General features: G+C 39.0%; 1 long non-coding RNA gene across 1 annotated transcript; it reads left to right on the top strand.

The window, feature by feature from the left end:
* Window positions 1-3,168: 3,168 nt before the first annotated feature.
* Window positions 3,169-25,470, top strand: LOC112649769 (uncharacterized). The gene is made up of 7 exons (XR_003129726.2): window positions 3,169-3,417; window positions 6,201-6,292; window positions 8,654-8,704; window positions 9,888-9,929; window positions 10,572-10,598; window positions 12,166-12,296; window positions 25,133-25,470. It is a non-coding gene; the product is annotated as an uncharacterized LOC112649769 (long non-coding RNA).
* The last annotated feature ends 1,496 nt before the right edge of the window (window positions 25,471-26,966 follow it).

Below are 26,966 nucleotides of genomic sequence, written 5' to 3' on the forward strand. Positions count from 1 at the left end.
GTTATCTACTTGTACAGATGTCCGAGGCCATGAGAGTTCAAGTAACTCAAAATTAATATATTGTCTTTTGAAGCAATTTTAACATTATTTGAGCATGTCAGTTTTGCTTTTCTTGGGCAAATGCTTAAATGTCTTTTCATCACTATGAACACTAACTGGAAGATTAAAGCCTCGAAATATATTTCACAGCAATAACAGACTGACTTGAGATTTTTTTAAAAACCATACACAAAAAGTGATAAAGTATACTATTTCACAATGATCTTCAGAGAAGTTAAGTCCAGGTTGAATATCCTGACTTTGGACACTTAACCATCCATCCATTGTATTTGTGGTTTATTCCCTCCCATTCCATCGTAAGCTCATTTTTAAATGTCACTACTTCATGCAATATTCATTGAGTATAGAGATTCTGGGAAAGTGTCCCATAGCCCAATTTTGCTTCCATTAGCCACAAATAGCTCTATAAGGAACCAGTTATACTCTGATAACTTTCAATTCTACATTTCATTTTTTACTTCATCCACCTAGAATTTTCAGGAATCACAACCTATCCCTTCTTCCCACTTGCAGTTTCATAGCTGGAAATTTCACAGGCTGCTGTACCCAAATAAAACCCTAGTGATTATATGGTCCAATCTCCTTATTTCACAGACACCAAAAAGCTAGTGAAAACTGGGTTGAGAGCTCTTTCCATCCTGCTGTGCAAAATTTCAGCCATATTTGCCCCATTACTTAATCTTACCCATTAGTCATAGTCCTCTCTTGTAATCTTTGCTTGTACATACTCTCAGCCTCTATTATGACTCTTTTTCAGCTGTTCCAAAGCATTGTTTGCACTTCTAGGCTAAACCTTTAACCATTCTTCTTTAAATACTGTTGATCCTTACTACCCCATTCAAAAGATCAAACCCTGGGGCACCGGGTGGCTTAGTCGGTTAAGTATCTGACTTGATTTTTGGCTCAGGTCATGATCTCAGGGTCCAGAGATCAAGCCCTGCAATAGGTCCATGCCCATGGAGGCTACTTAAGATCCTCTCTCTCCATCTTTCTCTTTTCCTCCTACACCCCAGGCCCTGGCTCATACTCCCTCTCTTAAAAAATAAATAACAGAAAAAAAATAATCAAACTCTGGACTGGGATACTCGCCTTGTTGCATCATCATTCATTGGTCTATCTCCTGTCCTCTTCCAAGGCAAATAGGTTCAAATGTGTAATTGGCTCATTCAATTACACAGGAGTCATTTTTAGCTTTGTTTTCTATGCCATGGACCTTCTCTTCTTCCACATATCTCACTTAATCCTCAGAGCAATCCTATGAAAGGTAATTATTCTTACCCAACTTTATAGATGAGGAAAAAAGATCAGAGCAGTTAAATTATCTTGTCCAAGACCAACACAACTAGTAAATGTTGGAACTGAGATTAGAACTTTAGTCTGTCTCTAGATCTTGAATTCTTAACCACCATGCTATATTAACCTGCTTCATATGATTCTTCAGTATTTGTTCACAAATACTTTATCATAAATAATACAGTCAAAATGTAAGTCTATGTAAAACCTAAAGCAAACAACCGAATAAAAAAACAGTCAAAAGATTTGAGCACACACTTCACCAAAGAGCTACCCAGATGGCAAGAACATGAAAAGACACTCAACATCATTAGTCATTAGGAAAATGCAAATTAAAAACACAGTATCACTGCACACCTATGAGGATGGATAACATGAAAAAATACTCACTATATGAAGTGTTGGTCATGATGCAGTAGACCTGGAACTCTCACACAGCTTTGTTTATAATAAACAAAAACTGGAAACAACCCAATGGCCATCAACAGATGAATGGATAAACAAGTTGTGGCAAGTCCATACAACTATTCAGCAATAAAAAAGGAATTGATTACTGATACAATCAACAACACGGATGAAGCAAAATAACTATATTGAGCATAAGAAGCCAGATAAGATAAAAAGAGTACATGCTGTATGATTCTATTTATATAGAATTCTAGAAAATAGAAACTAATCTTTGGTGACAGAAAGATCAGTGGTTGCCTGAGGACAGATGAGGGAGGGTGTGGCAGAAGAGAGGGTCTCCCAAGGGGTATGCACGATGGCTCTGTTCAGTGACTTGATGGTGGTGATTGTTTCACAGGTGTAAACTTACCTTAAAACTTACACATTTAAATTTGTGCCATTTATTTTATGTCAGTTACACTTCAATAAACCCAAGATTCAACATGCTAGTTTATAATGAGAAATGTAGTCTTTGGATTGTTTGCTTTGTTTTTTGTTGTTGTTTTTAAGATTTTTTATTTATTTGACAGAGAGAGAGAGAGAGCACAAGTAGGGGGAGTAGCAGAGGGAGAGAGAGAAGTAGGCTCTCCACTGAGCAGGGAGCCCAATGCTGGCCTGGATCCAAGGGCCCTGGGATCATGACCTGAGCTGAAGGCAGACGCCCCACCAACTGAGCCACCTAGCTACCCTCGGTTGTTTGCTTTGAATAACTGATTTATTCTTGTTTGTGAACCTCCACTCCATTGAGTATAAGGAAAAATAATACAAAATAAAACTTGTCTAAAAACAACTCAAAATCCTCCTTTCAGTCTCTGAGTTACTATTCCTCTCCCCAGGGCACCTTGGTGAGTGGGCAAGTTCACACAATCCCTAGGCGGTGAAGACTGGTCTCACTTATACACACAGGTCCTTGGGTTGTCATTTAGAACCTCGAGGGCCCTGTGCAAGCGCAGTGTCCTCACTGGATCGCTTGACGTCAAAATGAACCCACGTGTTGTTGATTATGACCATTCCCTCACCACGTTGCCTCATTTTTTGTCCTTGTCTTGTCAGCCTACTTTTCTACCTCCAAGGCCTCTGCTGGTCCTTCCCTTCCCTCTTGATTTCCTACCCTCCTGAAGGGTGTTAACATTAAAAAAGAACAGTGCCAGTTAGTTTACCAGCAAAAAAGTGGGCTTATTTGGAATAGCATAGAACTATAATCTGCAAAAAGCAAGCGAAGGTGAAACAATAGGCAAGTTTGCCAAACAAGGGTAAATGCTCTTTTATAGAGGAAAGTGGGGAGCTGGAAAGGCTGTTATAAACAAAAAGTCCATTGGAGGAAACTGGGAGTTTGAAATATAGTGGCTTCTCATTGGCTGAGTTGTGACCGATCTCATTGGCTGGACTATTGCCAGGGCAGGAATAAAGACTTTCTTCCTTCTGCTGGGATAGTAGAGTAATATTCATATGCAAAGTCTGTGTCTTCCTGCTGGGGTTGCTACTGGCAATGAGTGGTAGAGCACGAGAGAGAATTTCCCCTGCTAACTTCCCAACTCCATTCTAAATGAGATTTCCATGATTAATTTTCACATTCCCCCTTTTGATCAAGATCTTCGAAAGCATTGTGGATTGACAGTAAGGTTTTCCATATTTAGTGGTTTTGTCCCTCAGTGCCAGGAGGGACCTTTCCTGGGTGTCACGTCCTATTTTCAGGGGAAAGTGCATAGCAATTAGAAGATGTAAGGCCACATCTGAGTTAACAAGGATGGTTAGGAGGAAGAAACTCTCAGGTACTCCCACCTAAAGTTCATACCTTCTCAACATCATCCCAAAGCATTGAGCCAGCATCACCTTATTGGGTACATAATTTTTAACAAGTTTTGTAGGCAACAAAATACAAAACTTAATCATACAAAATAGAAGTAACAGCAATTCCAAATTATCACATGGTTCTAGACCAGGCCACCAGGTCTGCAAGTAGCCAACTGAAATATTTATTGACACTTATCCTGACTTAGGGGAGAGAGCTTTTCCCTATTCAAGGCAACTCCGAAGACATGTGTGCCTTCTGGAAGTATCCACTTAAAGTAACTATGAAAGCAAAACAGTGAATACTCCAAGAGCCCACTGAAAGAATTAAGCAAGTATGTTTGGGAAGATATGGTGCAAGTATAAACATGAAACAATAGCTGATGAACTTTTTGCAAAAAAAGCAAAATTTCAAAGACATTTGAATGCAGTATTGTCTTCTCAAGAGATGACATCTCAAAAGATGTTTGTAACTAAATGTGTTATGGATAATACAGCCTGTAAGTTTATACATTCAGAGGACATCAATCTGGATAAGAATCCAAAGCCAGTTAATAGTTTAGATTAAAGAAGACCTTTGTGAGTTCTGAACCTTCTAACCCTTCAAAAAAAAGCAAATGAAAAATTAAACTGTCCTGGGATCATGATGAGGCTGTTTCCAAAAGGCCATAAACAAAATAAGAGGTTCCTTCCTCTTACAAGGGCTTGAGAAATGCAGGCAGGGGCATTGTCTTTCCAGAAAAGAGAGAAAGCAACAGTAAGAAAAAGGTGTACAGGCCTGGCCCAGACATCTTGGGAAAGAGTCTCATCAGATGGCATCTGCTTCAATTCCAGGAAATCTTTCCTTTCAGGCCACCAGATGGTATGTGAGTCCAGCCAGGGTTTGGTGCTTCATTTAAATATGTCAGATGAATCTAAGAGTCTATACCCTGGAGTTTGATGGCACAAGGGTTAGTTAGCAGTTTCTGATACAAGTCTTTCCAGTGAGGTAGAAGAGTTTCTCTGGAGGTGTCTTTCTCAACAGAAGTCTCTAGGTTGCAAGATGTGATCCTTAAGGTCATCATCTCCCAGAAGATTGCTCTGTCAAAGCGTGGTTATTTTTAATAGAAGCAATATTAGGCCTTTATGCTATTGAATTATATTTCCTTTTATCAACCATGAGCCAAAGAAGGCAGGGGCCAAGTGTATTAGACAACCTGTGACTCTCTCAAAGGCCAAGAGTCTATGAGTTCCCAAGGGATATATCTGTGATTTAGAAGACCAATGGCAATGCTTTTGGCCAAGGTATTTGGAGGGTCTCTACAGATTTTGCCAACTGAGTCTCAATAGTGCCCTTTAGTACATGTGACTAACCCTGAGGATTGAGGATGGTATGTACAAGGGAAGTATTCTAAAACTGGTCAAATAGCAAAGGCTTATCAAACCACCTGACTAGTAAAATGGGTTCCCAGATAGAGCTAATCTTTTCTGACAGAAGCAGCATTGGCTTGTCTACAGGAGAAAGTTTGGATCTAGTGAGAAAACATATAAACCAAGACTAAAACATTTATCCATGAGAGGGAGAAGGTGTATGATCCATGTGTATAAATACGTTTCCTTGGAATATACTTTGGACAGGTGGGACAAGTGAGGTAGGCAATTTTTGGAGTCTCATCAATTTCTCACCACCAATATTGGCTCATTATTGCCATGATTTTGTCAATAGTCTGATAGTTTAACGCAGATACAGTGGTAAGAATTGGGAATTTTAGATTTTTATTGTCAAGGGCAGATTGTTATTTGGCCCAAACCAGTATTTTCTTTTTATTGAGCCAACAATGATTAGATTTCCGTATTGCTTTTCTCTCTCTGGGGCCAATTGCTGGATGTCTTTTGTCCATTTTTCCAAATGATGCTGGGAGAGCAATCCCTTTGGACCAGGGATCCAAAGAATCCAAATAGGGATCTGGCTACTGGTTTCCTTGAGAGCAGCACTTTTTGCAGAAATATTAGTGAAGTAGATTACTCTGGGAGTTGAATCTGGAATGCCCAGGGACTGTAATAGCCAAAGCATTAGACAAAAAGCAAAGCATCTAATAAATTTTGGACATAGAAGCCATTTTAAATTTCATTCCCATCAGAGGGAAGGACATTTCATTGTTTCCATAATATTCCAATGTCATGAGTTACCCCAAAGGTCTACCAGCTATCAGTATGGATGTCTGTGGTTTTAGCCTTGGCTAAAGTCAAGTAATGGTATCAATTCAGTCTCTATGGCTAAAGTGACCAAATGTAAAGGCACTGTTTCGGTGACTTCAAAAGGAGTTTCAAGAGCATATCCAGCATGATATTTTCCAATTTTATCCTTTAAATAAGAACCACCAGTAAACCATGGAAAATCTGCATATGTTTAAGGAGTTTCCTGTACATTGTCATGGGTATTCAAAAGGTAACTTGTCAGCATTAAGCGGTCATGAGGGGTTTCATCTGGATCCAAATATAGACCTTGATTTGAGATTAGATACCCCAAGTATTAAACCTGGGTTTGAGCAAATAAATTTTCTTTGGAAACTTTATGTCCCTTTAAAGCCAAAAGTTTTAACGAGTAGATGCTATCTTCCTGTGAACAGGTTTGAGAAGGAGGGCAAGGAAGCAACTCATCTGTGTATTGTAACTAGAAGAATCTGCAGACAATCATCTATCATCCAAATCAGCCTTTAAGGTTTGTGAAAAATAAGAAGGACTCTCAGTGAGACCCTGGGGCATTACTCTCTAAGTGTATTTCCCTTCCTCCCACCTGAAAGCAAATGGACTATCCTGATCAACTGGAATACTAAAACAGGCACTGCATAGGTTACTTACAGTGAAATATTTACTTTCAGTACAAATGGATGTCCCTAGTGTATGGGGGATGAGAACAACACAGTGCCAAGAGATAACAATGTTATTTATTGCTTAGAGGTGCTGGACAGACCTCCACTGTCAGCCACTGAGTTTTCTCATGGGTACACTAGTAGTAGGGGGGACTAGTGCAGGAGAAAATGAGGCCCTAACACTTTTAATCTTCTATTACCGGCTTGATGCCTTCAAGCACCTTTTTATTAATAGCATGTTAATTATAGAAGAGGTTTTGAGGGATCTATTTGAATCTTGATGGGAAGTGCACTGTGGAATCTGCCAATATCAGGTGAGGATTTTGTTCATAAACAGGATGGTAGCTGATCCAATAAAAATGAATAAAAGATGTCAAAGTGTCGTTGAATTCCCCTGGTTGGCTATTTTGATTATTTCCATCAAAATCTAGAATTATTTCCCCCTTTTGGGAGAAATTCAGGCAAGATACTTTTCTAAGAAATGTCGGGTCATTGAATGAATAGGGCCAGAGGAACTAAGGAGAAGAGTGTGTATTTCTCAAAGGGCTTAGACAAAAGGGAGTAGGTTCAGAGACAGGAACCCATAGAAGTTGATTAGAGGACCTCCAACATCTGAACTGTTTTGGTACTTTGAGCAGGGGCTGATTTACAGCATTGGGGTTCAGCATCGAGAGTGGAGCTCTGGTGTCAACATGGACAGAGGGAGATTCATTCCCAATCTGGAGACTGGTTTCTCTGAGCATGGAGCACTTAAATTTGTGACAGTTTGTTTTTTCAATGCCCTGAATCTTTGCAATAACAGCAGAAATGAAGAGGTTTTCGTTTTATTTAGGGACCTTCATTTGGTGGAGTTGAAAATTGACAATTTTAGTGGGGTTTTGTTTCTTTTAGAGAGGAGGGGGGAGAGTGTAGTGGCAGAGGGAGAGAGATCTTTGGGCTTGGAGCCAGACGAGGGGCTTGATCTCATACTCTGAGATCATGACCTGAGCCAAAATCAAGAGCAGGATGCTTAACTGGCCGAGCCACCCAGGAACCCCTAGCAGTCTTTCTTTTAGGTGACTTATCTAGGTTGTAAGTGAGCTGGTTTGCCAAATTAACTAAATCTGGAATGGTAATTTCCCATTCCATTCTGGTCCTAGCTAAAAGAGAAATATCCCAGTTCAACCAGTTAATAATCTTAGAGTTAAATGCTACCTGGATGGACTCAACATCTAAAGACCAGAATATTCTTCAAAGACTATTTGGAGTTGACTGTAACAGTCATGAACAAATTCATCAGGCTTTTGTGTGCAAGCCTGAATTTTGTTCCAATCAGCAGGCATGGGAAAAGCTATTGTAATTTCTTGGTGGAGCTTTCCAGCCAGTGCTCCACCATCTTGTCAAAAGTTAAGGGTTTCGTTGGGTGCCAGGGTAGCTCATCCCAGTTAAACATCCAGCTCTTGATATCAGCTTAGGTCATGATCTTAGGGTTGGGAGATCAAGCCCTGACTCGGGCTCTATGCTGGGTGTGAAGGCTGCTTAAGATTCTGTCTCTTTCTCCCTCACCTTCATCCATCCATCCATCCATCCATCCATCCATCCATCCATCCAATTTTTTAAAAAAGTTAGGGGCTTGGGGGCACCTGGCTGGCTCAGCTGGTAAATAGTGCAACTCTTGATCTCAGGGTCCTCAGTTCAAGCTCCATGTTGAAGGTAGAGATTACTTACCAAAAAAGAAAAAAAAAAAAAAAGTCAGGAGTTTCTCTAAATTTCCTTCAGAATGTTCCCTTCTGGCTAGTTTCATCCAATGTTTAGTCTGGTCCTCATCAATAAGCTTGTGGGCTAACTGATATAAATCTGAGAAATCAGGTTGGTAAATTGGAATAACTAGATTAAACTCTTCAGCAAACTTACGGGAGTCGTCAGTCATTTTAGGAAACTCATTAACTATGGCTCACAATTCAGCCTTAGCCTGGGTAACATAAGAAACTTGAGTTTTGTTTAGATCCTCAGCAGACTTAATTTTAAGGAGGCAGGTTTTCATACTTTCAAGAACAAGTAGGGTGAGAAATGGAGGAGATGGGAAGTTTGGCAAAGAGAAGAAAATAGCATGGTGCTGGGGTGGGGCGCTGAGCACAAGTCGGCTGCCACATGCCTGAGGACAAAGAAGATGGGAGATGGGGAAAAAGTCCTCAGGAACCATTTTGACTCCCTTCAATTGTTTGCTGCAGGTATTTTGCAGAGGCAAACTTAGGATCCTCAAAACATCTGGAAGCCTCAAGGTACCTTTTCAGATAGGCATCCCATTCAGGTTTGGGGTTGTTGGTTTGGGAGCCATGGCTTTCTAATTTAATCTTGAGTAAAACAAGTTTGGGAAGATCAAAATTCCCCTTAAAGGCCACTGAAGCTCTAGATTACTTTTGGTTAAATCAGTCCACTTGATTATAAATATGCACACTGAGGAGCCATAGCTTTTCAACATAAAACTGGCCAGAGTCTAGTTGGGCGATTTGGGGCGAGGGTACCCTCAAAGCATTTTGATGACTGGAATCCCATTTCTTAGAGGTTTTGTTTTTTTTTTAAGATTTTATTTATTTATTCATGAGAGACAGAGAGAGGGGGTGGCCAGAGACATAGGCAGAGGGAGAAGCAGGCTCCATGCGAGGAGCCTAATGCAGGACTCAATCCCAGAACCTCAGGATCATGACCTAAGCCAAAGGCAGACACTCAACCACTGAGCCACCCAGGTGCTCCTCTTAGAGGATTTTCTCTACAGCAAAGAGAAAACTTCCTAAACAGGAGAGTTGCACCAGGAGCAGCATGGTTCCAGAAGGAATCAGGCCAAAGGCCAGCCCAGTTCCTAGAGGAACAATCCAGTTCCAAAGAAATCAGACCAAAGATCAGCAGTTCTGACAGAAATAGTCTGGTTCTGAAAAGGAGTCAGGCTGAAGGCCAAACCAATATCCTCAGAGAAAGAAAACCCCAAGGCCTTAAAACACATCCCAGATAAGGCCTGGAGAGAGAGCTGCCCAAAATCCAGGAGAAATATGACCCTCAGATGGCAGGGTAGAACAGAAAGCAGTGAGTCCAAGGGCTCTGCTGGTACTCACACCTGTTTGCTCACCAGCCTCAGAGTTGTTGGGGGTCTTCTCTAGATCCCACTTCCAATCACTGAGTGATGTTAACCTTAAAAAATGAAATTGCCAAAAAATAAAAAATAAAAAGATAAAATTGCCGGTTATCTTACCTGCAAAGTGAGGTTTTTTGGAGAATGGCAGAGAATTGCAGCCCAAGCAGAGCAAGCTACAGCAAAACTATATAGGGGACTGCCTCCAACCAAGGAAAGGAAGGCTCTTTTATAGAGGACAGGGGGATGTTGGGAAAGCTGTTAGAAACATAAAGTCCATTGGAGTAAACTGGGAGTTTCATTGGCTAAGTTGTGAATGTCTCTCATTGGCTGGGCAGGTGCCAGGGAAGAGGGCAGCCTTTCTTCCCCCTGCTGGGATGGTAAGTTCATACCCATCTGCAAGATATGTCTTGTCCTTTATGTTTGCAAATGGTAAGGCATGAGTGTACCCCTGCCAGCCTCCCAACTCCATCCTCATTGAGATTTCCTTCTGGGATTTTCCTTCTATTAACTTTCACAGGGGTCATGTGGAAACTTTTGGAGTAAGCTGTGAGGAATCAGTCACATTATTTCAGGCTCATGATGTAGGCATCTCCCTATCTTTCCCACATCATGCTGGACACAGCACTGGGCTGAATGTGATGCTGCTCTCAGAGCCTACAGGCTTTCCAGCATCTGTCTGAGAAACTAGGGTACTACGCCAATGGCTCTGATTCTTCTATGTCACTCAGGATATTTCTACGACCATCTTTGTAGTAGAGTGGGGACTTGATGAGGCTAGTCAGCCCTTAGGGTGCAGACTTTAAGCAGATACACCCTGTCAGCATTGCCTGCCTGAAAGGAAGCAGCTCCTTATTTTGCAACCTCCTGTCCTCCCCAAGTCCCTGCCCTGCTTTGTGATTTGGTTTATACCTGGGACAAGAAGTTGGGGGTGGGAGGCAGAGAAAGAAATGGGCTTTGGCTCTAGATATTTTCGTACTATAGCTTCCTTTTAAAAGAATCTCTCTTTCCCCCTATCCTAGGAATCTCCCTGCTAATTCCCGAGACAGGTATGTCTTCACTAACCGACATATATACTAAATTTTCTTTCCCTGTGGCTTATTGTAAAACTCAATCCATAGCTCTCCAAGTTTTGCTATCATGAAAGGAGCCTTGGGGAATTTAGGAATTCTTTTTCCTCCTGACAAAGTGTGGCTCTCAAAACCATGGCCTCACTAGGAACTGGAAAGGCCACTTTGATAGATAAAGGCTGAGACTCGTTCTATACCTTGGCAGTCTTACTACAACCAGCCCAAATCTCCTGAGGCAAAAGAATGCCTCTGGCAGGCTAGGAAGAAGGTCACATACAAAGAAATGCAAAAGAGAAAATCACATTAGTATATTTCAAAACTGTTATTTACAGTTCAGGTTTTATTTAAATTCACATACAGTTTTCATTTCTATACATTCTTGCTCCGTGCCATTGTCTGTGATTACTGAGAATTGCTTTTCTTAGATCAATTCACTTTATAAACTAGAGGAGTCACCCACAGAAAACCAACTTAGTATGATAATTTTTGAGATAAGATTTAATTTTGCAATGATGAAAATATTATTTGGGCTGCAGATATAAATAGTTTCAAAAAGATCACTTCTATATTGATCTCATTAAATAACATTATAATCATTAGCATTTAAATCACTTTTGAAGGCACGATTGCTTTTTGGTGTTCTAAGGTAAAAGATTTTAAAAATGGATTAGGCTTTAAGAATTTAAGACTGTATGATATACAGAAAGTGAAGAAGAAAAACCAGCAATGTCTTTTGTAATCACTTTTTGAATAAGGAAAGTCCAAAACAAAAGGAATAAAGTTAAAAGAAACAATCTAAGCACTTAAATATCAACTTACCTAAAAGTTATTGAATTACAGTGGCTGTTTAAATAGACGAAGATAGCTCATATTGTGCATTTACATAGCTGAATAATGGTAGGAAATGCTAGTCCCAAAAGAAAAATGACGAAAAGATTCTTTCCTTGCATAATCGGTTTCTGATGAACAAAGAAAAAGGGCTTACACCTCAGATTGCTTTACTCCCTATTGCCTTCTCAATGTTGAAATTCTGTCATTTGAAGGGAATTAGATAAAAAGACCATAAAGATCTTTATGATCTGGTTCTAATATTCTATAAACCCATGATTTATTCCATATCTCAAATATGTGTTCTCTGTAAAAACTGTTTCTAGAAAAGCCATCGGCTGTAAGCGATGTTAATGTTCTTACTTCCTTATTCATGCATTGGTTTATATTTTCATTCTGCTGTTTGTATATACTTTCCACAGATTTATTGTGTGCTTATCAAAAATATTTTTGCATGACCTTGTGCTAAGTGGGCCCTTATTAAGATATTTGAGAGAGAGAATGAATTTAGAGACAAAAAGCTATGGTCTCCAACCTCAAGGTATTTTCAAATGGCTGCTTTTTTTTTTTTTTTTAAAGTATGCTTAGAAACAGGAAGAAACAGTTTCAGGAAACAAGAAGTTTTCAGTCTGAAGACCAGTGTTTAAGTCTAGATTTTACTTCTGTGTGATACTGGACAAGTAGTAATGTCTCTGAAACTCATCTCCTTTGTTTCTAGAGCGAAAGTCATATTGCAGACCCTAGCCTGCTTCTCATGTGAGGATCAAATGAGATCACCGTCAAGCTTCAGATAAGAATGAGGCCAGGGTTCTGCAAGCCCAGCAGATGACTTCTTCCAGCAGTTTAAAGGTAGAGCCCTGGATACAGCCTGTCAAATTTGGTAGAAACTTATGGAAGATGGAACAGGTGTATGTGTTGGAGTGCAGGGGTGGCAGTGGTTGTGATGGTTGGAGAAGGATCAGCTCTGGTAGACAAAGGAATTTTGAAATGAATGAAATAAAATTCAGGAGCTAGAACTCCGGCAAGAATGTTCAGCACATGTTCTGAATTGGGAAGGAGTCATAGAAAATAAGTAGATGGGCGCACTTAGGTGGCTCGGTGGTTGAGCATCTGCCTTTGGTTCAGGTCGTGATCCAGGAGTCTTGAGATCAAGTCCCTCATCAGGGTCCCTGCAGGGAGCCTGCTTCTCTCTCTGCCCATGTCTCTGCCTTTCTGTATTTCTCATGAATAAATAAATAAAAATCTTTGAGGAAAAAAAAAAGAAAAGAAGTGGATGGTTAGGATGGAGACCACTGTGGGGAGGAACAGAGGCAGATTCAGAAGTGAAGAGGGCCTGATAGGGGCCGGGTCAAAAAGCCAAGGTTAAACCCAGGTACGAAATGGTTGGTTCTCTAAATAAGGATTGGCTGGACAGAAGCAGGAAGTGGAGACAGGTGTTCTAGGCCGTGTTGGCCTATTGTGCAGACAGAAAAATCTGATTTCCTTGTCTCCAGCTAAGGGTATTAAGCGTAGGCAAGGATTGGGTCTTTTTAGGGTGCAGCAGTAGGGGAAAACAAGATGGCTAAATTGTATTATTAGCACATTAGGTACCAGGGTCAAGGGAAGATAAAGAAAATTACTTCACGTCATTGCTGAGGCTAACCCTGCATTGAGATTTAGTCTGTTAATTTATAAAGTTTATTAGCCCAATATAACCACATTGAAATGGCCACTCTTAAAATTCATAATGATTATTCATTAAGAATAATCTTTACTGCATATGTTACTTTTAAGGCCATTGTGAAGATGGTTAGTTCTTTTATATTGCTGGTATAAAAGTCTTATCCCATATAGCTTGAGACTGCTTGGGTGGTGTCTGTTAGCCTTCCTGTAAGAGAGGACAAATCCAGTCATGTGCTGGCCCCCAACACCTGAGACTTGCTTTAGGGGCAGGGGTGGCACTGGATAGAGGGCAAATAGAATTCAGCCAAGGAAGAACAGAAAAAAACTGCAGAAGCACTCAAATCAGAGAGTAGCTAGGTAAGGGAGCCACCAGGAGGCAGAGATTTACAACAAAATTTGGGACTGGTCCTGATTCATCCTGATGATCCTGTGAGCTAGGCTTGCCTTTCTAGGGCTGGCTGATCTCATCCCACATTTCCAAGAGGCCAGAAAGGAGCCTTAATTTTAAAAAGATTTACAAATCCTTTCTCTATAAAAACAATAATCAATTAAAAAGAAGACAAGATTATAAATCCATTCATAATAGTAACAAAAGTAAAGATATCTAGAAATAAAGAAGAAAGATACAGATTCTTAAGAAGGAAGCTATAAAATCTTATTGTAGGATATTTAAAAAATGAAACAAATGGAGAAACAGACCATGTTTTTAGATAGAATCCTTAATAGCCCCCAAATTAAAATTTTCCCAAATTGATCAATAAATGAAAGGTAATTCCAATTAGAATCCTAAGGAGATTTTTTTATTGAATAAAATACTCTTAAAGCCCATACAGAGAAATATTTAAGAATAGCCAAGAAAGTAATTAAAAAAGAGGAATATTGAGAAGGATTTGCATTACCCAGCAATAAAATACATCATAAAACACTATATTGGTAGAAGAACAAACGACAAAACAAGGGAAAACAATGAAGGTCCCAGAAATGGATTTTAACATATTTAGGAACTCAATGTTTGACAAAGTTGAAATTTCAACTCAGTGGGAAAAGGATCACATATTTACTAAATGGCTGGCACACCTGGTTAATCTATCCAGAGGGAAAAAAAAGATGAAACTCTATCACATACCACATAAAAATGTAAATTCCAAGTGGATTAAAAAATTAAACGTAAAGAAAAAAGCCATAAAAACAAGTTGTAAAATTTAGAAGATGATTTGGACAACCTAGGTGTTAGAAGAGCTGTTCAGTCAGGATTATAGAAAATGTTTTTGTGTGGCTGAAGGTATCAAAACAATGCCAACAGATTGAAACTATATTTGTTAATGTGATGAACTAACCTTATACTGGGCTAAACCCCACACTAAGTCATGATATATCATCCTTATTAATAGATTCATTTGCTAATATTTTGTTAAGCTTGAAATCTACTTTGATAGTAATACAGTTACATTAGCTTTATCACTTATAAGTGTCTGCTTGGTATCTCCTTTTCCATGCTTTTCCTTTTAGCCTATTTTTTAATTTATATTTAAAGTGTGTCTTGGGACACCTGGGCGACTCAGTGGTTGAGGTCTGCCCTTTGGCTCAGGGCATGATCCCGAAATCTTGGGATCAAGTCCCACATCAGGCTCCCTACAGGGAGCCTACTTCTCCCTCTGCCTGTGTCTCTGCCTCTCTCTCTCTCTCTGTGTCTCTCATGAATAAATAAATAAAATCTTTAAAAAAAATAAAACGTGTCTTTTGTAAGCAGCATATAGTTGGGTCTTGCTTTATTACCCAGTCCGACAATCTTTGCCTTTTAATTATTTAGTTTACACTTAATGCAATTATTGCTAATGGTTGGGTTAATACCTGCCATCTTTTGCCTTTTCTAATTGCCCTGCTTAATCTTTTTTTCTCCTTGCCTGACATTTTTGGAATTACCAAGTACTTTTGGGGATTTCATTTCATCTCCTGTATTACCTTTTTGGCTCTATTTTTGTTTATATTTTAGTGGTTGCTTAAGAATTATCATATATATCCTTAACCTATGATAATCTACATTGGATTCATATTATATCACATCACATGTGTTGTAAGAAACTTAAAACGGGATTATTCCCTCTCTTATTATTTCTGCTATTTCTTTCTGTCATACATTTTACTTCTACATACATGATAACTCCCACAATAAGTTGTGTGTGTGTGTATATTAGGGAGTCAATTCTCTTCTAAATAAATTTAAAATGAGGAAAGGCCTTTGTATTTACTATATATTTACCATTTTTGTGATTCTTTATTTCCTCACATAGATTCTTATTGTCATCTAATACTATTTCTCTTTATCCTTAAGAACTTTAAAAACTATTTCCTGTAATATAGGCCTTATAGTAATGAATTCTCTGTTTTTTCTTTATTTCACCTCATTTTTATTTTTTGAAGATTTATTTATTTTAGAGAAAGAGAGATTGTATGTGCAGTGAGAGGGGTAGAGGGAGAAGGAGAGAGAATCTCAAGCTGATTCCATGCTGAGTGTGGAGCCCAACATGGGGATTGATCCCATGACCCTGAGGTCATGACTTGAGCCAAAATCAAGAGTTGAATGTTTAACCAACTACACTGCCCAGCCTCCCTTCACCTTATTTCTAAAAGATGTTTTTCTATATAGAGAATCCTTGGTTAATAGGTTGTTATTGCTATTTGTTTACTTTTGGTACTTAAAAAATATCCTTTTGTGGCCTTCTGGCTTACATTGTTTTGGTGAGATGCCATCAGTAATTCTTATTGTTTCCTGTATGTTGTGCATCTTTTCTTTATTATTGCTTTTAAGACTTTATCTTTGTATTTCAAGGTCTGAAATAGTCATGACTGGAGGGTTAGAATAGCCCTTCTAGGGCATGACCTTTCTTGGGTCTCAGCTAAATAACCATGGTATTTAGTGAGGTCTTTCTACTCTAGGTGGTTGGAACTCCAAAATCCTCCTCTGTTGGAAAAGGTCTGGCATTTCTGTGTGGTGTACAGCATTCAGTAGCTGTTGACAGCCAGGTATTGCAGACCCTTGCCCTGGCAAAATGCACAAGGAGATGCCTCTGCAAACATTTGGACCTCTATCTCTGCACATAGCTCTCTTGCCCTTCCAATTTTTTTTTAAAGATTTTATTTATTTGAGAGAGAAAGCATGAGCAGGAGGAGAGGCTGAGAGAGAGGGAGAAGCAGACTCCCTGCTGAGCAGGGACCTCCCCCCCCACAATGAGGAACTCGATCCCAGGACCCTGGGATCACAACCTGAGCTGAAGGCAGACACCTAAGTGACTGAGCCACCCAGGCACTCTTTTCTCTTCCAGTTTTTATAGGACAGCTCCCAACCACTTCAGGCAGCCTCAAACTCCGATCTCTTTTTCTCTGCCCAGCAAGACTACTACTCTCTGGGATTTACTTCCTGGTACCACAATTTGGGGAGTGCCTTCAGGCAAAAAACAAGTGTGAATGTGTACTTCATTTTGCTTGTTTTTAAAAAAGTTTTATTTATTTATCTGACAGGGGGAGCACAAGCAGGAGGCAGGGGTGGGGATAAGCAGCAGGCAGAGGGAGAGAGAGAAACAGGTTCCCTGCTGAGCAGGGAGCCTGAGGTGGGGCTCAATTCCAGGACCCTGGGATCAAGACCTGAGCTGAAGGCAAACGCTTAACAGCTTACCCGACTGAGCCTCCCAAGGACCCCTGCCTGTTCTCTTAAGAATCATAGCTGCACATTGTCTCTTGTCCAGTGCTGAAAACAATTGATTGATGTATTTTGTTGAGTTTCTGATGGTTTGTGGTGGGATACTAATGATTTCATCATGGGCAGAATCAGAATCAGCTATACAGGCTAGTTTTTTACATTACTAACAACTTAATCTTCCATCACAGGAATTTAAAAGAAAAAGTAAAGATTTTTGATAGAAATTGTTGTAAAATATAACATCTATTTCCCTGACTTTTTAAAAAAATTATCTATTCATGAGACACAGAGAGAGGCAGAGACACAGGCAGAGGGAGAAGAAGCAGGCTCCACGCAGGGAGCCCGATGCAGGACTTGATCCCAGGACTCCAGGATCACGCCCTGAGCCAAAGGCAGGCACCCAACCACTGAGCCACCCAGGAGTCCCTATTTTCCTGACTTTTAAAGTCAAACTTTAAATATAATGTAACCCTTTACCAAACACTTAGTCACAGTTACAGATAAAGCTTATTATATTATGCTGTCCACACTGACTCCTTTAAGAGCTCTTGGAATGAGGGGGAGCTGGCATATATGAATGAATCAATGAAGGAATGAATCGCTACCATATTTTGCTTAGCATCTACCTCCACATGAGTGTTATTCCTTTTCCTCTGCATTCTCCCTTCCTTTTGTGTCTCAGCTGACCTTGGGAAACTGAAGTTGTTGCTGTCTTATTTTAGTTTATGTACAGTATGAAAAAGAAATCTACTCCTCAAATTGCAATTATTTAGTGTCTCCCAATACTTAATAAAACTGATTTTTGTTTTTATCTACTGTTTAGAATTATCTCCTCTGTGGCTACAGATTATCAATCTGTTGAATATTTCCACTTGCTTTCTGTATTCAGTGGATATATAATACTTCTGCCAATTTTCAAAGCGGAGTTTAGAGTATTTTCAACTCTTTGGCTTACCTTCCCATTCAATTCAACAAACTGGCGTGTGTCATGGGCCAACTTTGTGCCATACAAGGTGCTAAGGGCTGGTGTTTCAAGGATGGACAGGTGTGTTGTGACTCTTCTGTAAGTGAAAAATCATGACAATGGCTTCACTGGTGTGTTTCTTGCATAGAACCTTGGTATTATTTTTGCAGTTTTGTTCATACTCTTACCATAGCCCTCTTAAGCCCACATAGAGTGTAGGGCTGATTATGAATATCAGTTTGGATGTTTCACTACATTTCAATATTTCTTACTTCTACTGTTATTATTTTTTGCTGTAATGCAATTAGATTTTATCTAACTTTTGTGAAACTTATGACTCAGTGCAGATGTGATATGTAGAAGACTTAATATACACATACACACGTATGTTTATTACTTCAGTTCTGTATAAAATAATTTCAGACTGTCTTGAAGCCCTTGGTGTAAAGATTTGTTCATATTAAACAGAGACTAAGGTGTGTATGAGTGAAGGTTTGGGAGCTTTGTTCTAATTCTGGCTAGGAGGAAGCCTTAAAGCAAATCATTCACACATTTTGCTTCATATGTAAAATGAAGTAAAGAAACTGCCTTATGTTTATGAGAACTATAACCAAAACAAGATCAAATCATTATATTAATAAGTAGAATAATCATAAGGATAGCTATATATATTGATGGTTGAATTGCTAGTCTCTATTCTGAACACTCTATTCTGAATGTGAGTTAACTCCCTTGTTCCTCCAGCAAAGCTATGATGGATAGAGTATTAATATCTCCATGTTACAGATGAGGAAACTGGAATGTAGATAACTTAAGTAACTTACCCGGAATTAACGCTGCCAGCATGCCACCAAGCTAAGATTTCAACTCAGGCCAATTCTAGGGATTTAAAAACTACCTTTACACACAAAATTGCTTTTTAGATGCTGAATTTAAGAATGTGCTTCAGAATTCTAGAAGGTGCTATCTACTAAACAAACAGAACACTGGCTAGTCTTTACACTAATCTTAAATTCCAGCCTGTGCTCCAGAGGATGTGTTTTCCCCTACAACTTAATTTAATTACATCTGAAGCTGTTCAGATACCCATCCATCACCATCCCATTTTCTGGGCAGCTGTCATATTAAAGAAATTGAATCTATCACCCTCAAGGCACATAAAGACACAACTAATATACTCCTCTTCCTGGACTGTGCTTTCACTCCAGGTGTTGCCTTATCTCTCCCCTTCCATTCACAGCCAACTTGGCCTGCCTTTGGACCCTATCTTCCTGGGCTTTCTCCTTCCCTTGGCGTTATTAACCACTTCTTGCTCTTTAAGCTCTCTGTGGTCCACTGATGTCCTCTGCCTCTAGCCTAAAGAGATTTCCCCCTCTCTGTATCTTCTTTCTCATTTCAGGCTTTACACTGACCATGTCCTAGAGTGATTTGTGTGCATACCTCTTCTTCATACTTTGAGCTTTCTGAGCCCTGGAATCTTTGTACTGGCTCCCCACCCCACCCCCAACCTGGCATGATGCCAAGAGAGGAGTAGCTCCCCCTGAAACGTGTTCAATGTTCTTTGAAATAGCTATCATTAAGAATATTGGCAGGTAACCCCATAACAATTCCTTGGGGTTGGTAAAGAATCCTATTCCAGGAAAATCCTGAATATCATTATCAAGGGAAGTTTTTCTCCACATTTGGGAGACTATGCACATTTTAAGACCCACGGGTAAGAGTGCTGTGAAGACAAAGTGATTAAATTTATTTAATAAATGGAGCTAGGATACTATCTTGAGCAGGAGAGGGAAGGATCCTCACATTCTCATCTCTGTTCTTTCTGAACTAAGGCTCCTTCTCTCTCAGAGAGGAAACATGTTCAAAAATTCCTTTGAGCATCAGAAATATTCCGATGGGAAAACTATTAACTTTTCCAAAAACATACTGTGGTGAGATCTTTGGTGATTAGATATTTAGCATTTTTTACTTTGGTGATTTGACAGCTATACCCGAATGTGATTGATTTCATCTTTGAAGTGTTTGTGATCTCACTGTCCCCACCTGTGGGGAGGCAGGAGTGCAGGCAGGGGTGTGTAAGCTTAGCTCCCTGAGGTCCATCAGCATCCAGGAGGGCTTATGCTGGTTGGACTTACCCTTTGTTGTATCTGGGAAAATATCCACAATAGTGCTGTTTGGGTATTGCTGAAGGTGGATATAATCCCCACAATGTTAGAGTGTATTTTAAAAGATGATGATTTTTTTTAAAGATTTTATTTATTGAGAGAAGGAGAGAGTGCACACAAGCAAAGGAGGAGATTTTTATTTATTGTGAGATGGAGACAGAATCTCAAGCAGATTCTGCACTGAGCACAGAGCCCCACACGGGGCTTGATCTCACAACCCAAGATCACAAACTGAGGAGAAATCAAGAGTTGGACACTTATCCTATTAGCCACCAAGATAATGTTAATGAGGGAAGAGAAAAATCTTTAAAATGATAACTACAACAATATATTGTCTAAAGTATGTTAAATATCATTTCAAAAATAATATGAATACAATAGTTGAGTTGCAGTTACTACCAGAGATACCTTTTAGGTAAGGAACTCATCGCTTTACACTCTAGTTTCCTCATCTATAAAGTAATAGTTCTAACTACTCAGCATTGTGGTGGGGAATAAATTTGATTTTGTTTGGGGTGTGTGTGTGTGTGAGTGTGTGTGTGCCCATGTGTGCATGCAGACACACACACACTTGGCACAGTGCCTGGCACACTATTATAGCTGAAATTCAATAAATTTTTAATTAAAATACATAATTTGCAAAGTGTGATACATCCATTTTGGTGCTAAGATATTTTTGCTACTAATTAATAAGAATTGACATGTTAACTCTGTGTAACAAGTAAGTATCACCTCAACCTGATGGAAGCTATAATGGGATGAAGATTGTCCCTCTTGAAATAAACTTATTGGGGGATGCCTGGGTGGCTTAGTGGTTGAGCATCTGCCTTCTGCTCAGGGTGTGATCCCAGGGTCCTGGAATTGAATCCCACATAAGGCTCCCTGCAGGGAGTCGGCTTCTCCTTCTACCTGTGTCTCTGCCTCTCTCTCTGTGTCAAATAAATAAATAAATAAATAAATAAATAAATAAATAAAATCTTAAAAAAAAGAAATAAACTTATTGGTTCTTAAATAAATATGTTTAAGTTGGTTAGGTTTTATTATGGTTTAAAAAAATCTGGAGGTAAATAATACAAAAATAATTTTTTGAATTGGCTTAAATATGTATTTTTTTGTAGGGGTTTTAAGATTCACATTATATTCAACATATTTTTATATTTCTGTATATGATATTTTTACCATATGTTTGTATATGGTAAAGTATTTTTATATATGATATCCCATTTAATCTCGCTCATGAGTAGGAAGGGTAGATAATATTGATAAGGTCTTTAGGCTCAAGGCAAATGAGCCTCAGAGGGATTGTGACTGTCCAGTCACATAGTAAACGGTGGTCAAGACTTGGTACTTACTGAAAGCTGGATTTTTTGAAAAAGATTGTATGTATGTATTTATTTATTTAGAGAGAGTGTGAGAGTGGGGGAAGAGGCAGAGGAAGAGGAAGTGAATCTCAAGCAGACCCTGCAAGTGCAGAGCCCAACCTAGAGTTCAAACTCATGACCCTGAGATCATGACTTGAGTAGAAATCAAGAGTTAGACACTCAACCAACTGAGCCACCCAGTTGCTCTGTGAGCTGGATTTTCTGACCCAAGTCATGTGCTCATTCTTCCTCACTCTGCCTCTGTTGTGATCATCAGTCCTTGGTTTTGAAACTTAGAAACATGTATATTTAGGCACATGCCCCTAGGATTTTAATTAGCTCTTAGTTCTTAAAAAACAACTTTTAACATATTGTCAATGATTTTTTTAATCTAATAACCAAAGACATTTCCAACTGTTGCTCTGACTACATTTGTATTTCTTTGAAAATTAGTTTCGAAGATATGGATCCCAAGGCATTGTGTATAGAATTTGTAAATGTCTTCTGAAATAATATTTTTTAAAAGATCAAATTAACGTTACTTTTATTTTACTGCTGAATTATATTATAATCTAAATCTTAAATCCTGTAGAAGTGCCTATGTGGCTTAGTTGGTTGAGCATCTGCTTTCAATTCAGGACATGATCTCAGGGTCCTGTGATTGAGCTCTGCATCAGGCTTCTTGCTCAGCAGGGAATCTGCTTCTCCCTCTGCTTCTACTACTCAATTCTCTCTCTCTCTCAAATAAATAAATAAATCTTTAAAAAAAACACTGAATCTTAAATCCTATAAATCTATATATGGCATATATTCTCTATTAAACACACTGACAAATAAACAAAAGCTTTCAGAGCCTTTAAGAAGTGCCACAAGCTGTTTCTGAGGCAGCACACGACTTTTGATGTGCACACAGGAGAGGTGTTAACTCTTAACTTAGCAACAGGAACATTTGAAAGGTGGAAGCACTAAGAGACCACAAAAACCAGTTGATTACTCCCATGGGTACCATCTCTGATTAGTGGGCTTTTCTGAGACTGTTTTTCTCTCCACTCAAAACCAAGGTAAGAATGATGCATATTCTCTATCAGTGTAGTGAGAGAGATGAACACATAGAAAACTGATTGTGGGAATGTGGGAGAGCATGGTACTGCAGGAGAAGTTTATGATCAGTGAGAGGCCACCACTGGCTACATGATGAGTTGGGTCAATGTGTGGACACTGAGCAGAGTGGACCAAGGTGACAGTATTGGCTTCCTAGGGCTGCCAAAACAATGTATCACAAGCTAGGTGGCTTAAAACAAAAGCAATGTATTCCCTTCCAGTTCTGGGGGTGAAAAATACAAAATCAAGTTGTTGGCAGGACTATCTTCTCTCTGAAGACTATAAGGGAGGATCCTTCCTTGCCGTCTTCCTAGCTTCTGGTGGCCCCTAGCAAAGCTTGCTATTCCATTAACTTACAGATGCATTACTCCAGTCTCTGCCTCCATGTGAACATGCCTCTCTATATGTCTGAGTCCAAGTTTCCCTGCATGAATCGTGATATTGAGAATGTGGCCCCATGTTTCACATAAACTTGAAGATGACACTGATTTAATAGACATCAATGATTGATAATTATCACCGATGGGCTTAAGTGGAAGACAAGAAGTCTAAGAAAGGGAAGCAACCATCCTCGGGGGCTTTACACACTTGTCAATGTGCAGAGACACAGTAAGAGGGCATCTCAGAAATTCCTGCTCCACCTTTCTTCCCTTCCCTCATTTTTTCTTAGCCACTACCATCACTTTTCCCATGCTTTTCTTTGTTCTCATTCTCTTACAAAATCACATTTGACATCCAAAATATAAGATAGGCATGCTCAAGATTGGGATGATGGCTAGGGTGCAAGACATGTTCTGCTCTTGCTCAAGTTTAGGACTTACTGAGAATCGAAATTGCCACATTTTTCATCGCTGCCACAATCTTCTTTGTTGGCTGATAGTCCTACTATCAAGACATTCTTTCCTTCGGCATTGTGAAATGATCTTAAAGATAGTTTAACATGACTATTTTCTCTGTTAAATGAAGCAGTCTGAAGATGATCCTTTGCACAGTTATAAGAACACTGAATTTAGAAGATTTGATGGTAAAAATGAAATAAAAGAATCATTTAATTTTAAAATAATGTTTTACATAGAATCATCAAATATATTACTATTTTAATAATAAATATTTAGTTGATTTTAATAAACTAATCCATTAAATGAATATTTGCAAATGATAAGATTTTATTTATTTATTTGAGAGAGAGAGCACAACTGGGGAGGATGGACAGAGAGAGAGGGAGAAGCAGACTCCCTGCTGAGCAGGGAGGATCATGACCTGAGCCCAAGGCAGATGCTTAACCAATTGAGTCATCCAGGCACCCCAAGAGTAATTGATAAAATTATCAATCCAGAAAATTGACTGACAAGATTACCCTAAGTCATAGAAAGAAGAAAGAAAAAGTTGCTTAGAAATATCACACTGGTTTGAGGAGATATCTAAAATGATACTAAAAAATAAATAAAAATTAAAAAAAATAAAAAATAAAATTAAAAAAAATGATACTAGCAATCAGCTCCAAATTAGTTATGTGAATGACCTATTGGTCCTGAAGTCTTCTGGTAAGCTGCTCCATGAACAAAAAACACCTTTGGTTTTCTACATGGATGACATCCCAGGTACAGTTACTATACTTTTGGTCTTGCAAATAGTCATGGATCCCTTGGAAATAATTCTTTATTCTGAGTCTGCAATCCTCCCTCTGTGAGGAGGAATGATCCTTCTGCCCAGTTCCTTGCTCCAGGCATGCCTCTGTCTTCTCTGTTTGCTGATAAAGTCCACTTAGGAGTTTCTCTACATGCTTTCATTCCATGGAGATTGGGAGACACTGAGGCTGAAAGTGTTGAGGACCTGCTGTAGCATTTCTCGGATAGCTGGGACAGCACTTTCCTTTGGAACCTGGTCAATATTTGAAACCTGGAGGAATCTGAAGTTGCTTCTGTCCTTGAGACATCTCAGAGGAAATCTGCCTCCTTGGTTTTCTAAATATTGCAAAATCTCCCAGTTATTCCTCCTTTGAAAGAGACAGTCCAGAGAACAGGCAGTACTAGAAAGAAGTATCACTAAGGCTCAACCTGGCAAGCTCCAGCTGGTCATGGTAGCCCATTCATAGTGTCACTCCTTCCTCAGAGAGAGCCAGGATATGGATCACCTCTGGTTGCACAGATTCTACATCTCTGAATTTTTATATCTGTGGAAGACTTGTTTTTGTACAACATTTCAGAGTCTTGCTACTTTCTTGTGGTCTTTTCCACTATCTGTTTATTACTTCTTAATAATAAACAAAACTTTGTAGTGTCTTTGGATGGTGATGCACATTTCAATTTTAGAATTGTGATAGATTCGAACTATCTCCTATGAAGGACCAACAATCAGTTAAGTGGAAACAAAGCTGTGAATGTCCTTGCCTTAGTTTACATTTTCTATTGCATGGCCCATAGTGGCTTTCCTTCCTTTAGGTATGTTGTTTGTCCTTGTTTCAATCAAGAATGACTCTTTCTGGGTAAAATGCTTGTTTAGATATTTGGGATGGTTTTCAAGGCTTTGTTTTAGCTAATTGTGCTTTATCACAAACTTGTATGTCAGAGTCCTTCCAATAGGTTTATGTACATTGAGATTTTTGTTAGTTGTTTTTTTTCCTTCCAACAAAAACCAGAATTGTGGAATGTGTGAAATATGTCTTTGGTCTCCTAGCCCCTGTTTAATTCTGCTCACCTTGTTCATACTCATGATACTCCTCTTTTCCTCTTTAGGTAGAAAATCAGAGTGATGGAGAGTACCAGTGCTGAAGCTAGGCTGCCAAGGTTTGGAACAGATTTACCCCCTTCAATCTGAGGCAGTTAATATAGCCCTCTAGGCCTCAGTTCTTTGCTGATTCATGTTAAATGCTTAAGACAGAGCTTGATGTACTCTCTGTGTTTGAAGAATGCCATTGCTTTTAGGATTACAAGTACCATCACACCAGCCTATTCTCAGTTCCTGCATGTGCTGTCAACTCTTAAGACTCTAAACACTCTAAAGCTGCTAACAGTTTCCATTTCTCCTTCTAATTTTATTGAAGATGGGTCATGTGTAGGATATTGTGTTAAACACTAGGGATACAGAAACAAGAAAGGAAAGAAGCTAGCACTCCTGCCTTCAAGATGCTCATATCTAGACATTACAAAAAGACCACGAAGGGAACAAGGAAGTCTAGTAGTATGATAATAGCCATAAAATATAATATAGCGTGATGAGTTATAATAAAATTCTTCAGAAAATTCTAGAAGGAATCATGTCTTTGAGAATGAGGAAGGTAGTGAAAAGCCCTGGACATTCTTGAGAATACTTAGTTCAACAGGAAATGAGTTGGAGAACACCGTCCAGGAAGAGAGACAAAGACATTAGCAAAGGCATGGAGTGGTCCATGTTGGAAAGTCATGGAGAGATCCACAGGTGCAAGAGAGGGTGAACACTGTTTGGTGCCTGGAGATAAGTCCAGAAATAATTGCTTGGTGGCAGAAAACCCTTCTGGTTCAAAAGAATGAATTTTTACTGGAAGAATTTCTAGTTCTGTAAATGTATTTTGAGGCATGGAGAAGGCTCCAGGGCTTCTCATATCACAAATGACCACCTAATGGTCGAGGTTAACTTTGACAAGTGCAATTGCTGAATTATCTGGTTTATAGGGGTTTAAATTTGTTTTGTCTTAACCATCATTTATTGACCTAAAACAGACCTTCCACCTAAGAACCTCTTGGTGCTCAGCTCAGTCACATTCTTTAGCACTTATTCTACTTATGATTGTTGGTGGCAAAAGCTTAGTTTATATTTGTCTAAAAATGTCTCTCTTTGTGGAAAGCATATCAACAGATGTTTGTTGAAATAGTTGAATAATGGATTAAGTTAAATAACCAGTATTTTTTAACTCATAAGGATCCTTTTAGAGGTCAATTTTGAATATTCTAAGCAAATAAACTTAAAAATGCTATTAATGTATTAGCCCAATAACTAGCATATTTTTATTTCCTTGTCCCACTTTTTATTAATTTTTCTTTCTATTTTTTGTAAGCCATATTGCAAGATTTTGATTGCCTTTAAAATCCACTTCGTGGGCAGCCCTGGTGGCTCAGCGGTTTAGCGCTGCCTTCAGTCCAGGACATGATCCTGGAAGATGAGTTGTCATCTAGTCCACGTCGGACTCCCTGCATAAGCCTGCTTCTCCCTCTGCCTGTGTCTCTGCCTCTCTCTCTGTCTCTCATGAATAAATAAATAAATTCTTTAAAAAAATCCGCTTTGTAACCTAAGGATGAAAATGTAGGTGAAGCACAAAAGGACTATATTAAATATTGGTTAATCCATATTTATTGGTTTTATTCAGCTTTATTGAGGTATAATTGATAAATAACATTATAAGATATATAAAGTATACAACATGATGATTTGATACATGTATACATTGTGAAAGGATTATAGGGTTGTAAATATTGATCTTCCTCTGAAATAGTTTTTGAATGGATTTTCTGGCAGTTTAGGACTGTTTTTGGCCTTTTACCCCATCAGCCAGAATCTTCCTTTATCCTATGTTTACCCTATGTTTGTTTTGCT

The sequence above is a fragment of the Canis lupus genome, chromosome 11, assembly GCF_003254725.2.
Source record: "Canis lupus dingo isolate Sandy chromosome 11, ASM325472v2, whole genome shotgun sequence".
Classification (NCBI taxonomy): Eukaryota; Metazoa; Chordata; class Mammalia; order Carnivora; family Canidae; genus Canis; species Canis lupus.